This window comes from Camelus ferus, chromosome 10 (assembly GCF_009834535.1).
Source record: "Camelus ferus isolate YT-003-E chromosome 10, BCGSAC_Cfer_1.0, whole genome shotgun sequence".
Taxonomy (NCBI): Eukaryota; Metazoa; Chordata; class Mammalia; order Artiodactyla; family Camelidae; genus Camelus; species Camelus ferus.
In genome coordinates, this window is record NC_045705.1 from 39,063,501 (window position 1) to 39,077,493 (window position 13,993).

Sequence of the window (13,993 nt, forward strand, 5' to 3'; positions counted from 1 at the left end):
TCCTTCCCACTTCAGGGCCTCTGCCCATGGTGCTCTCTCAATTCGGAGCAATTTCTCCTCCTCTTTACCTGGTGCATTCCTTCCTGTCCTTCAGATCTTAGTTTAAATACAATTCTTGGGTGGGGTGAGGGGGGTGGGGTCCTTCCTCTCCCCACATGGAGCTTTCGTGTATTTGTTATGGACTCCCATAGCAACCCAAGCTTCCCGTGTCATGGCACTTTTTCTTCTAACACCTTTATTATGGTGTGATTCCTGTACAGTAAACTACACATATTTCAAACGTACAATTTGATGAATTTTGATAGATGTGTACACCAATAAAACCACCACCGCAATCAAGATAGCTAACATTTCCATCATTTCCCAAGACATGCAAATTTCAAATTCCCAATTTATCCCTTCCCACCCCCCTTACCCCCTGGTAACATGTTTGTTCTCTATGTCTGTGAGTCTGTTTCTCTCTTATAGATGAGTTCATTTGTGTCCTTTTTTTTAAGATTCCACATATCAGCGATATCATGTAGTATTTTTCCTTTCCTTTCTAACTTACTTCACTTAGAATGACAATCTCCAGGTCCATCCATGCTGCTGCAATGACATTATTTTATTCTTTTTTTATGACTGAGTAGTATTCCATTGTCTATATACACCACATCTTCTTTATCCAGTCGTCTGTCCATGGACATTTGGGTTGTTTCCGTGTCTTGGCTATTGTAAACAGATGGCACCTCTTATTTGTATCCTTCACGATGTTAGAGACACATCTGTCACCATCTTCTCCAACATCATTCCTGGCCCATAACAAGCCTTTGTGTCAAATAAATGAATAAACATTCAAAATATAGTCATAGTTTGGTGAGAAGACCTGATAGATTGGGGCATAGGAGGCATTTGGAAGATTGGGTGGAATTGGGGGAGAAAAAAAACCCAAAATAAAGAAGAATAAAAAGAGACTAAACACTTTAGGTAGAATTTTGAGTAGACTCTCAGGAGATTCCAAAAGTTTTTGAGCCCAAACTGATAAGTTTGAATGCCTTTCCAGAAAATACTACCTGCCATTCACTAGTACAAGCTAATGAATCACTGCTGCTCCTGACATCTGATGAGGGACCTGGCCGTGAGAAATGCTCCCCTCTGGAAGCAGTCTGGTTAATCCATACCTCAGAGGCCGCTAGGGTAGCTAGGAGGTGGGTCCTGATTTTTTCACGGAAAAGGACCACTGTTATTGCCTTTTCACCCTTGCACGCCCCACATTTGAATACCTTACATTCTTTACCAATCACATTATGAAGATATTACCTATTTTCCTATTTTCAGTTAATTCAAGACAAAGATGACTGCCATTTAGCAAGTGGGAGATAAGCAGTGATGATCAAAGACCCAAGCTGATAAATTCCAGCTGAAGGCAAAAGTACCTGCCAATTTCCTTGGTGGTTTTCCATCTCATCTCCAGCAACAGTACAATTTCCTTAGGCATATTGAAATGCCAGGACCCTCTTGGGGACCCCAATACTCTTTCCTCTGATGCCCAGAGGTCTGGGGACCCAGGCTGGGCATAATCACATGAGATGGCCAGATAGCCAGTGAATGTAGCTCTGGTGACTTTGAGGAGAGAGGATGCAGCCTGGGCCACTCACGTCGGTCAGATCTTTTCTCTTGGAATAAGTGATGTGAAGGAATCCCAGTGTGTTTTTTTAAAGCAAGTAAAGGAGGCATTGAAAGAGAGATCAATGGGACCCAACAGACTCCATGTCCTTCCTTAGCTTACTTGGAGTTCTCAACACTAGAGGGAGTGTGTGGACTGAACCAAAGACCATCCTTTGCCCTTATTTCTGCAACAAATTTTATAGTTGTTGTGCAATCCTTGAGTCAGAAGAGTCCATTGTCACAAAAGCTTTATGTTATTTTATGTTAATATCACATTTTTCATGGCTTGAAAGTGATCACTAACCCCTGGCCTCCACAGATCTGGGAAGAAATTTTTTCCTAATTGTACTAGAGGGCTGGCAATGACACCCCACTACAAGTTGGCTGATCACAGTGAATCAAAGGAAAGAATAATAAAAAGAAAATAAATAACTGTTAAAGCATTATATACTTCTCAATGTTATATCATATTTGATAGTGTCGCTCATTGATTCTTCAGCTAATTCTTATTGGGCACTATGTATGGTGCCAGGCACTGTGCTAAGCCGTGAGAATCTAAACATAAGACAGTCCTTCCCTCTGTAGAGGATGTGTTGTCATCTCTGGGTCTTCCGTGGGAAAACATCCACCCCCTTTCATAAAGAATTGGCCATTCATTTAGAAAGAAATGGGTCTTCCCTCAAAAGGTTAAACATAGGATTACCATATGAGCCTGCAATCCCATTCCTAGGTGTCTATCCGAAGTGTTAAAACAGATACTCAAGCAATCAGGCAAATACATATACACGCATGTTCATAACAGCACTCATACTAGTCAAAAGATAGAAACAGCCCAAACATGTCTATCAAAGGATAAATGGATAAACAACTTGTGGCATAGATACATATGAAAGGCGTGGATGTTTTCCTGTGAAAGACCCAGAGATGACAAAGGTATCCTCTCCAGATTAACAGAACGTGTGTAGGTTGGATATGAGAGCATTTGAAATAGAGAAACAGCAACACTCCAAACTGCTGTAGGCAAGAGGGGGCAGAGGACCTCCAGGTGGTAGGAGACACCCGAGGATGGCACTTCATGTGGAGGCTGTGCTCTTCCCTTGAAAGCCCGAGCGACACATGTAACACTGCTCGGCCTCAAGCAGCTGCAGAAAGGCCAGCAGGACGGTGAACGTCTTGAAGTTGGAGCGTTTGTGGATATTTGCATTGGTACCTCAGGAGTAGTGGCCACTAGAACATAAAAATATTGATCTAGTGATTCTGTCAGCACTTAAGGCATGAACTTGGAACTACTACAGAAGGAGAGACTGAGAATTCTCAAAACCTCAAGACTAGGAGGTGGCCATTAAGGGCAGATATGTGTGGAACATGGGCCCTTTGGGCCCCAAAAAGAGTTATAATGCAGACTCAGGGATGACACATGAAGACCTTCTGGACAGGAAGAGGGCAGAAATGTTTCTTTAGACATATCTGGCTAGGGATCAAAGGGCTTCACCATCCCTGAAGATAACTTCTCATCCCATGGTGATGGTTATAACTGGTTTTATGTACTTACACTTAAATAATTTACATGGCAATCTGTATATAGTTTATTTCATGGGTTAGATTTATTTATTCTCAACTTTTTGCAGCCATGATAAGGTTCCAAACCTTGAATTATGCAGATAAGATTCTGATGTCCAGAGTGGGCAGATCAGTTATGCAGCTTACAGATACAAAATGAAATCTGAATATAGCTTTTTTATTCAGGGCCTTGAGAGAAACACTATTTATGCTGCCACCTTAGTCAAATGAATGTCAAAATGTCACATGGCATCTGACAAGACAGAGGCTCTTAAGCTGATGGACACATGTAAAAGGTCTAGTCGTTCTGGTTTAAATTATCCAGAGAATTGCCATGGGTCACCATTAAATTTAGCAGCACAGCACAAAGAGAAATACCAGAATTTATGTCCTTTTGGAAAGGTAGGCACTGGAAGGCTGTGGCTCTGCAAAATAAGTAGTTTCTTTACAGGAAGTTTCAATGCGGAGGAGATCTTGGAACCAATCTTGCCATTGGCTACGAATGATCAAACTGTAATCATCACATTTAATGGGGTAATTGTTCCAATTGTACCCAAATGGGATGCTCCACCCTCTTTCTTCTGCTGACACAAATAGAATTGCTATGAAGATGGAACAAGCTTCCAGAACAGCTTGCTTTGAGCTTGTTCTTTTTATAGTGAATGCAGGGTCAGGGAAAGGTGCTGTGTGGGCAGGTCCTATCGGGTCTCCTGGGGTGTCAGCTTCTGAAGCTCTTTCCTCTTCACAGCTAAGCCCTTCATACCCACCTGCAGCCACAGACCCAGCCCCCAAAGCAGCACCCACATTGACCTAAGGCACGAGGACTTGAACCATTCTTGTTGGATCTTAGGACTTGGACAGGAGGCCTGATAGAACCGATATACCATAGGGCAGATGAATGGGGGAGTCTCTCCTGAGATGCGTTCATTGGGGCAGGATGAGGACAAAAGCACTTTAATAATAGGGGTCCCATGAGAGGGACAGAGGAACAAAGGAAGGAGACTATCACATACTCAGCAACTACTATGTTCCAGGCACTGTGCAGGGCACTTGCTCATGTGTCACTTCAGTTAGGCAGCGGAGTCCCGGCTGGGTGAAGCACAGTGGGCAGAAATGATGCGCATACAGTGTTTGGGAGTCAGCCAGGTGAGCAGCCCTCATCTGGGAGTGCTAAGGTCTTGATTTCTATTTTTGGCTTTCTGTCTCTGGAGAAGTGAGCAGAAAAAACCAGTCCGGGTAGCAGGAGCCAAAGCAGACACCAATCCTGAGAACTACTTGGAAGCAACTGGGGTGAGCTTAGATAAAATGATGCTGGTATTGAGACCATACATGGGAACCCAGGAATTCATTTTTCTCCCCACTAGCTGTAGATTGTCGTGGGAAGCGGGTAGGGGGAATGGTGAGAAATGAAGCAGGAGCAAGACCCTGAAGAATCTTGTACGTTACACAGAGAGGTCTTGACTTTGTCCCAGGGCACTAGGAGGGTATTGGAGGGTTTTAGGATGTGATTTCATTTGGAACTGGAATCTCACTTTGGGAGGAGTAAAACGTGGAGTACTGAGGTTGTTGGTGGGCAGCATGCTCCATGCTGGGCAGACACTATCTTTGTCAGGAATTTCTTGGTGGCTGGTGACAGAAATTCACCTTGAGAACCAACCATGTGTTGTTTGTACACACAGTCTGCCCTACAAACCCAGGGCAAGCCGGGGCTAGAACATGACCAGGCCTTTGGCCATCTCTTATTTTCCCTCCTACCTGCCTGCCAGCTCTGTAAGAGTAGTGTTCACGATGATGGTCTCTGGAGCCAGCTCACTTCACACTTTGTTACTTACTAGCTTTGTGATACTGAGCAATTTACTTAACCTTGTTTTGCCTCCGTTTCTTCCTTTGTAAATAATGATAATCATATTATTTACCTCCTGGGGTTGTTGTGAGGATGAAATGGATTAATGCACATAAAGGGCTTGGCATGGTGCCTGGTACGTAAAGATGCTTAAAGAGTGTTAGCTGTCATTACTATTATTCAGTTGTAGTCTTGTTTTTTTCCAAATGGGAGGAAAATGGCCTCTGACAGCTCTCAAGTTTGCCATCCTGACTTTGGCCACCAGAGAGAGACTGAGTTTTCTCTGGTTCCAAACATCTGAAGGGAAAAGATTCATAAGCCAGCTTGAAGTTGATTTCAATCCTGGACCAGTCAACCTGGTCAAGTGGGCAAATGCCATGATTGCTCCGCTCTGCTCTGTGGTCCCATAGATAGCAACAAGGACCACCAAGACCGAGTCCCTGGTCCATCTAGTGCAAGAGAAGGCAGGATCCCCAGCTCCCCCAGGTGACGGATACTGTCATGGAAGTGCTCACCATGTCCAGTAGATGCTTACATTTCAGAGGGTACATACCAAGGCCTTTGGGATCTCTGCATTTGAGGAATCCTCTATCGTTCCATATTCTCCCCCAGAATTCAGAAAAAATATGACAGAAATATTGTGACCTTATCAGGCTAGATTAGTAGACATGACAAAAGATTATGGAAATATGATGCTTGGCTCCTGGATGTCTGGTCAGCCCCTGGTGCTAAAGTCTAGAGCTCCTACCTGACAACTGGTGCCTGAACCCTGGTTTCCAAGCAGCAGAGCTCAGTCCTGCCCCCTTGGTCCTTGGCCACTCCCCACCCCTCCCGCTCTTACCCATACCCCCTACCTTACATAGCCTTCCTCTGGAGTCAGTTCCAGGTAAGAGCTGGTGAGGGCTTACTTCTGACCCCTTCTCTGCTCCTAATACCTGAAACCCAGTCCTTCTTCCAAGAGTAGATCAGCTTTACTATCCTTTTCACATCAACAATACCAGAAGCTTGGAAGAGAAAGGGAAATAACATTGGTATGATGGACCACGTGTTGGTCCTTCATGTAAGTCGCTGGGGGAGACTCACCCAGTCCTGGCTGCTGCCTCATTCTCTCCACATTATGTAGGAAGAGCATTGCTACAGATTGTTGGCATCAGAACACATTTTGCTGGACCAGGATGGGGAGCATCCACTGAGTTGAACCATTTATAGGTCAGAGCTGACATAGGACTGATCTCTTGGGATCCTCTTCCTTCCAGAGGGCTGAGTTTCTCTTGCTCAGGGAACACTGCACCAGCTCTCTCTTACTCTCTCGTGCTCCTTTATCATCTTGAACGCTTGTTTGGATGTTCTAGGAGAGGAGCACAGCTACTCATATACCCTTGACCAAGAAGAACGGTCCTCCGCTGTTGCGGAAGGTTGTCTTATCTTGTTCCTTGCTGCGTGAAGGTGAGACAGCCTGGAGGCTTTTACTGCCCCAGCCTGTGGAGCCCAGACCAGCTCTACTGAGGGCAGGCCCATAGAGGCCCTCTTGCTCTGCTCCTGAGCATGTGGGCTCTTCCTGCATTGCTCTGTCCTCCCTACCTGAGATGTATGATCTGGGGTTCTCATGTGGGCTGACAGGGAAAGGGCAAAGGAGGCCACTCAGTCAGCTCTTGTTACTGAGTCAAACCTGGGTCCACTCGCCTGAGATGCAGCAGAGCCAGCCTACTGCTACCAGGTTGTGGTGAGAAAAAGCGCTGCCTTGGCTGCGGGGCACTCAGTGTGGGTCCAGGCGAGGAGAAAGGGCTGCTTGTGCTCAGAAGACCTGAACGCCCCAGTGGCTTTCAGGGAATGGTTTTTAAAGACAAAGTGAGGGAGATGGTTGCTGGGTACCCGATCAGCTTGTGGACCTACTTCTGATTGGCTGGTGGTGAGGTAGCCGGGCAGTATTTCCAGAGTCAATATTATCAGCCTTCTGGTTCCAGTGGGTCCGGGGTCTATGTGCCGGTGGTCAGACATGCAGTTAACTTCTTCCTCCTGGTGGGGGTTTTAGTGTCTGCAGAACAACTCAAGGATATGGCTCAGGATATTGTGTATAGCCCTCGAGGGGGACCTAAAAGGTCTTTGACTTTGTTTTATGGTTAAACCCTTATTATTGTCTTGCTTGACCATTTTCCTTTGTTTCTCCCTTTTTCTCACTTCTCTGATTAAATTTGCTTTTTGTAACTCGGGAAAGGTCTAGGTGGCTAAAGCTTTTTTACAAACAAGACGTAGGGGACGTCAGGGTCCTGTCCCTGGGAAAGTCCTGCGGGGTCCTGCTCAGTTTCACTTTGAACTCACGATCCAGGCCAGGTGGACAAAGGCGTGCTCCCCGTGGCCCAGTCTGCGTTAGTGTGAGAACCCTCATGGCAGTAAAGACTATTCTTCTGCCAGGCCTGACCCCACACTTCTATTTCCCTCAGGAATCTTGCAGGTTGGTAGGATGATGGGATACCGTGTCCAACCATGTGCTTTGGTAGGTCATTGGAAGTACACTCCCTTTCTCGTTTATTCCTTACTATACCTCTATAACTAGGTATTCTCGTTCCCATTTAATTGATGAGAGAACTGAGGCTTAGAGACGTTAAATAACTCGCTCAAGGTCTTATTAACTGCTGTCAGAATTGGAATCAAGAGTCCCAGTTGATCTCAGACCCTCTCCGCCACAGCCAGCAAATGAAGTAAGTAAAGCAAAATGTTCTCAAGGAGCTGTTTGGGAAGTTATTCCCCACAAGATATTACCCTGGCTGTCCTTTTAATATTTTTATCTTCTTCTGGTAAAAACAGCACAGATTTCTAATTTCAACGGCAAGATCTGTTCCCAAATGAAAATAGCCATGACATCTTTTTATACGAATATATATGCATCCCTCACGAACTGATATGTTTTCACCAGCCTCCAGATACTGGAGTGAAGTGGTTTTAGGAAAATTGTTTTTGGCAGCACTTGCTTTTGAAATAAATGCATTATTGTTATTTTTAAAATCCTTTTGATAAAATTCCTTAGTCAAAGCAAAGATTTACTTAACTGAATTTTCCTGCAGAGGTGTTAGGTATTTCTGCGGCTGCAGCCTCCTGGAGTACACCAGAGTACAGTCACCATGGATTCCTCCAGCTGAAGTGAAAAGAAAAATCAAAATAACTTCACTGTCTTAAGAAAACAATCATTTACATATTAGTGTATTTATTTACAATCTTTCTTCTTATGAGTTCTTTTCTTTAGATCATAGTTGCAATTCACAACAGTTTATAGCTTACTTTAAAAAATATAGTATTAACAGCTTAATATAAATTGTGCATTATTACCGTTTTCTCATGTGGGTACAGAGACCATTAAACCATTGCATTAGAGAATGTAGATTGAATTGTTTAAACTAATTTCTTACTGTGGGCTACTTGAGCCTTCTTTTATTTTTTATAAACAGTAAAAAATGTTTTCACTTTTTAAGATAACTTCCAGAATTGATTTTATTGGATCAGAGTATAAACACTTATTATTGCTCTTCAGATATATTGCCAAATTGTTTTATATGTAAGTTGTATAAATTTATTCAAGCATTTATGCTTTTGGAAGCATGTGTTTCCCTGTACCCTCGCTAGCACTGGATATTACCATGACAAAACACTCCCCCTCTTTTTTAAAACTAATTTTACATATAAAATAGCACCTCATACTCATTTTTAAACGTTATTTCTTTGATTATTAATAAGTTGGTTATTTCTCTAGATGTTTACTTACTAGCTATAAATCCTCACATGTGAATTTTGGGCTTATACCCTTTGTCCAGTTATCAACTGGGCTCTTAATTTTTTTTTTAATTGAAGTACCATCAGTAACAATTTGTCAATTTCTGGTGTGCAGCACAGTGTCCCAGTCATGCATATACATACATATATTCATGTTCATATTTTTTAAAGGTTATTATAAGATACTGAACATAGTTCCCTGTGCTATACAGCAAAAACTTCTAAAAAATTCTATAATGTAGTGGCTAACATTTGTAAATCTCAAACTCCCTGATTTTTCCCTTTCCAACCCTTTCCCCTGTAACCATAAGATTCTTTACAGGGACAGACTGGGAGTTCGAAATTTGTAGATACTGACAGGCATACGCAGAATAGATAAACAAGATTATACTGTATAGCACAGGGAAATATATACAAGATCTTGTGGTAGCTCACAGCGAAAAAGAATGAGACAATGAATATACGTATGTTCATGTAAAACTGTGCTCTACACTGGAAATTGACACAACATTGTAAAATGACTATAACTCAATAAAAAGGTAAAAAAAATTGATTGTTTACTATGTCTGTGAGTCTGTTTCTGTTTTGTAGATGAGTTCATAGTGTCCTTTTCTTTTCTTTTTTTTTAGATTCCACATATGAGTGATACCATATGGTATTAAATTTTTTAAAAATTATGTATGTAGTATATGGTATAGAATTTTTTCATTTGTATAATAGAGAGATAATAATCCTTCCTCTGATATATGCTGTGAATATTTTTAATGGTCTGTCATTTTTTTCTGTGTTGACTCTAGTAGTATGTATCATTTTAAAAGAAACATTTACAAATGGAATCTTTCAATGAGGATAGCTGGATCCACGAGGTATCAAAAGATCATGTCACAAAAAACAGGATTGAAGGGACAGTGTAGTATAATCTGGATGGGATCCTGGGGACAGGACTGCATTACAGAGGAATCAGACTTACTCTGCACAGGTGGAGAAGGCATAACCAGAGTAAATGATGGGAAGTGGTAGGTAGTAAATAATAAGTGATATTGATGATGTGATTCATGCCACACCATGTGTCAGGTACCCATTAATCCTCACCATTTTAGGGAAGAGCTTTTCCAGAGAGCTTACGGGCCCTGCCCAAGGTCACGTGGATAACCAACGGCAGAGCCGGGCTCCAGCGCAGGTCTGGAATGGACCCCAGAGCCCAAGCTCTTTCCATGGAGTGTGTGATGAAGGCTGGTCATTCCTCCAGGAGGGCCTCAGTTTCCTCATTATAACATGAGGGTTGAAGCAGGTGTCCTCCAGGATCCTTTCTAACTTGAGTGGGTGAAGGAGGAGATGCTGGAGGGCTGTAGCTGCTGCTCCTCACAGACTTGCCTCACAGGCTGGTGGACCAAAGGCCAGGTCAGAACTGGAACGCGGTCTCAGGATTGCTGTTAAGTGCTCTTTCTAAGGAATGCTGCTTTTCCTTTCAAGTCTTCTCATTCAGCCTCCCCCAAACCCTGAGATGCTTGCCATAAAAGGGAAAGCCCTATCTAACACATGCAATAGTCTGAGGGGTCCTGACTTTAGGTCATATGAAACATTAGAATTGCCTTTAGACACAAAGAACCCATCCTCCAAAGAGAAATGGCCTTTCCAGGGTCGTTCAAGTAAATCGTATGCTTGTAGTAGGATAAGTGGGGTGTAGTTTTTATGCACATGCTTAATTAAAAATAAATGAATGAACAAAACCAACTCTAAGTGTAGGATGGAGTTGTGAGGAGAAATACAATCCACGCAGAGCGCAGAAGAAACTAACAGAGAAGCTGCTTAAATCTGAATGTGCTTCAGTTTTCTTTTATACAGTGGGGATAATACCATCCTTCACTGATTCTAAGACATGTTTTCTTTTGATTTTATTGGCTCTGAAATTGGGAGATATAGATTAAATAGTGGGGGTTTTACTCTTTTAGTGGTCTGTAAGTCAGTGGTACTTCTTATAACTCAAGGTGTCTTACACAGTATTTGGTGAATTATATGAGATAAGATATACCTTCTGCATTCACACAGAGTGAGATTTATAAGTATTAAATATATTTATTTTATAAATATAATGAATTTTTTGGTTGTTATTGCCAATAGTAGTAGCCCCCCCCCAATCCAATTGCTATCTGTACCTATGGAAACAAAGAGAAAATAAGGAAGTGTGATTTTTAGCTAGAAAACATAAGTTTTATAGAGAAAATTATAAGCAGGAGTGACATTTATAACTTGAGGATTGAAAAGATTTTCAGTGTATTCCTCATTCTATCCAAATTCCATTTAAAAATCCAGCTGGAATTATCCTTGGAAATAAACTGTATTTACAGATCAATTTGGGAAGAATCAACATCTTCCTAGCATTAAGCCTTCCAGTTAAGAATATGGTGTGTCTGCACCTTGTCTGTCATTCAGTAAGATTCTTTCCATATTATTAAGCTTATAGGTATTTCATCTAGGTATTTTATCATTCTTTGTTATTACGTTGATTTATTCCCTAAAGTTTTGGTAGAACTCCTGGCAAAACTGTCTGGACCTGGAATCTTTTGAAAGGGGATGTTTTGAGACCCTTCTGAATATCTTCCCTGGTTATTGGTGGTTTATTCAGAAATTCTACTTTTTCTTGCATCATTTTTGGCAATTTACATTTTCTAGCAAAGTAGTTCCTTTCATCTAGATTTTCAAATTTATTAGAAATATTGTTCTCATAATTTTAACAATCCTCTCTGTATATCTCCCTACATTTAGCTAAAAGCTAGTTTTTGCTGTCCTATTTTTTTCTTTGATTAAACTTGTTAGAGATGTATTTTATTTGTCTTCTCAAAGAATCAGATTTGATTTTAGTAATTAGCTTAATTTTTAAAATTAATTTCTCTTTTCTATTTTTTTTGGGGGGGGGGGTTTGTTCTCTCTCTCCATGTAGCTTCTGTTTGGTTTTCTAATAAATGCATTTGAGGCTATAGCTTTTTTTTTTTTCTAATACCATATTGACAATTTCCCACAAGTTTTGATATCTAGTTCTTTCATTGCTGTTTACTTCCAGAATAGTTTGTAATTTTAATTTTTCCTTCTCTAACCTGAGCGTAATTTTAAAGGTTGTTTTAAAATTCTCAACTCCATATGTATTATTCATCCCATTGTTATTAATGTGTAATTTTATTTATTTCAGGATCTTTTGTTGTTTCTTTTTTAGGATGTAATAGCTTCTCACAATTCCCTGAGGAAAGTGATGAAACTGAATGTAAAGAGTTCACACATTTACTATGTTGAAATATATTGCTAAATTGCCCTCCAGAAAGTTTCGCTAATTTGCATACTCTTATGAGGTGTTCCTTAACTTTCAATAGCTCTTACCAGCGTGCAACCTATGACTTGCCTGAATCGATAGCTCCTGAGTTCTCCAGAGATTTGGACCATCCTTGGTAACTCTTTCAGTGCAGTACACTTTTGGGTGCATGGTATGGATGCTGTGATAGGGATGGGCATTCAAGGATGTCTAAAAGTTAAATAACATACCATACCCATCTTAGAGGAATTTACAAGTAGGAGAAGAGACGAATAAATGAAATTAAAAGATAATGTGCCAGGTATCAAAGTAGGAATAAATGCTGAGAGAGTGTGGAGGAGGGAGTAAATGTCTCTTTCTGGGGAACTCTGGGGAAGGCTTCCCAGAGGAAGTGAGTCCTAGAAGATGAGTAGGAGGTCTCCTGGTAAAGAAGCAGGAAAGGGCACTCTAGGGAGAGGGACTAGTGTGAGCAAAGGTGGGGATGTTCATGGACTGACTGGGGAGTGGTTCCACTGACCTGTAGGGTGATTGGGAGGAGAGGTGAGAAACCAATCAGGAGAGGTGGGCCACATTGTGAGGGCCCCTAAACACCACAGGAAGGAGGGAATGTTCAGGTCAGGTGGAGAAAAGCTGGAGGGCAGAGAGCCTGGAGTCTGGGAGAGTGTTTGTGAGACGGAGGGTGATTAAGGAAGCGATTGGGGTGATTTTGCTCGGGACACAAAGGAGAGGGCAGGAGGAGTGGAGAGTATTTGAACATATTCCTTGTGATCTCAGACTCAGCCTAGATTGCTAAGAATTGGGCCTAGAGGCTGTCATCTGGGGCAAATTTATTACACTGGATGGCTAATAAAACCGTATTGATTTCATTTTGTTTTGCAACAAGCAATCCCTCTGCTGGGAGAAATGTCAAATCTGATGTGTCCAGGTGGAATGAGCAATAAAACTGCTAGCTGGGTTCAACTGAAAACTGCTCTCAGGCCCCGAGCTGCTTGCACTCTGCAATGCGCCAAGATGACTTCTTTATTGGGCCATAATTCCCTTCTTGATTAGAGCCCTGACACTGACCTGGGCTAGAGAGATTGGAGAGGAGCCAGGGAGAAAACCAGAGATGAGGTCAATGACCTTGTAAAAGACAAAACCAAGAGTTAGCGTGGACACATTCATTCATTCATTCAATCGTTCATTCACCAAACCTGTACGTGAATTTAGTCTGCTCAGCAGCATGCTGGCCATTAGAGACACAAAATCTCTGTCTTGGACCAGAGCCCAAAGAGCTTACAAATCGGTTGGTTTGGCCTGGTCAGATCTCATCTTCAATAAAACAATGGAGTTTGAGATCTTTGCCCTGGGAACCCTCCTCTCTTCTCCTTTCCTCCATCTGACCACATCCCAGGCTTCCCCGTGATAGTAAGTTTGTACCATTCTTGTTCTCAGCTGACTGCCAGCTCGTCCTCATTAAAGCATCAACTGATGATCAGAGCATTTCTAATCAAGCTTGAGGCAGGATCCACCCCGAGCTTTCTTTTCCAATGTGTGTGAGAGAAAGTCTGGGAAAAATACCTGGTCTTGGTTCTGCCTGGTCCTGGCCTGACTGCTCACTAGCTATGTGACTTTGGAAAAACTGTTCCACCTTTCTGAGGTTCATCTTACTCACCTAAAAACATGGGGCTTCGTAATTCCTGCTCTGCCCTCCTCATGGGATGGTTGGAAGTCTCAGTAGCATGCGGATGTGCTCTGGAGAGTTCGAGTGTGATAGGCAAGCAAGAGCCTCTGACGACGCCCTGTGCTCTCCGCTGCTCCGAGGCAGAGACCTCGACTGTTACTGCAGGGCGCTCGCAATGCACAGGCCACGCCTTTCTTTACCCCAACTCTCA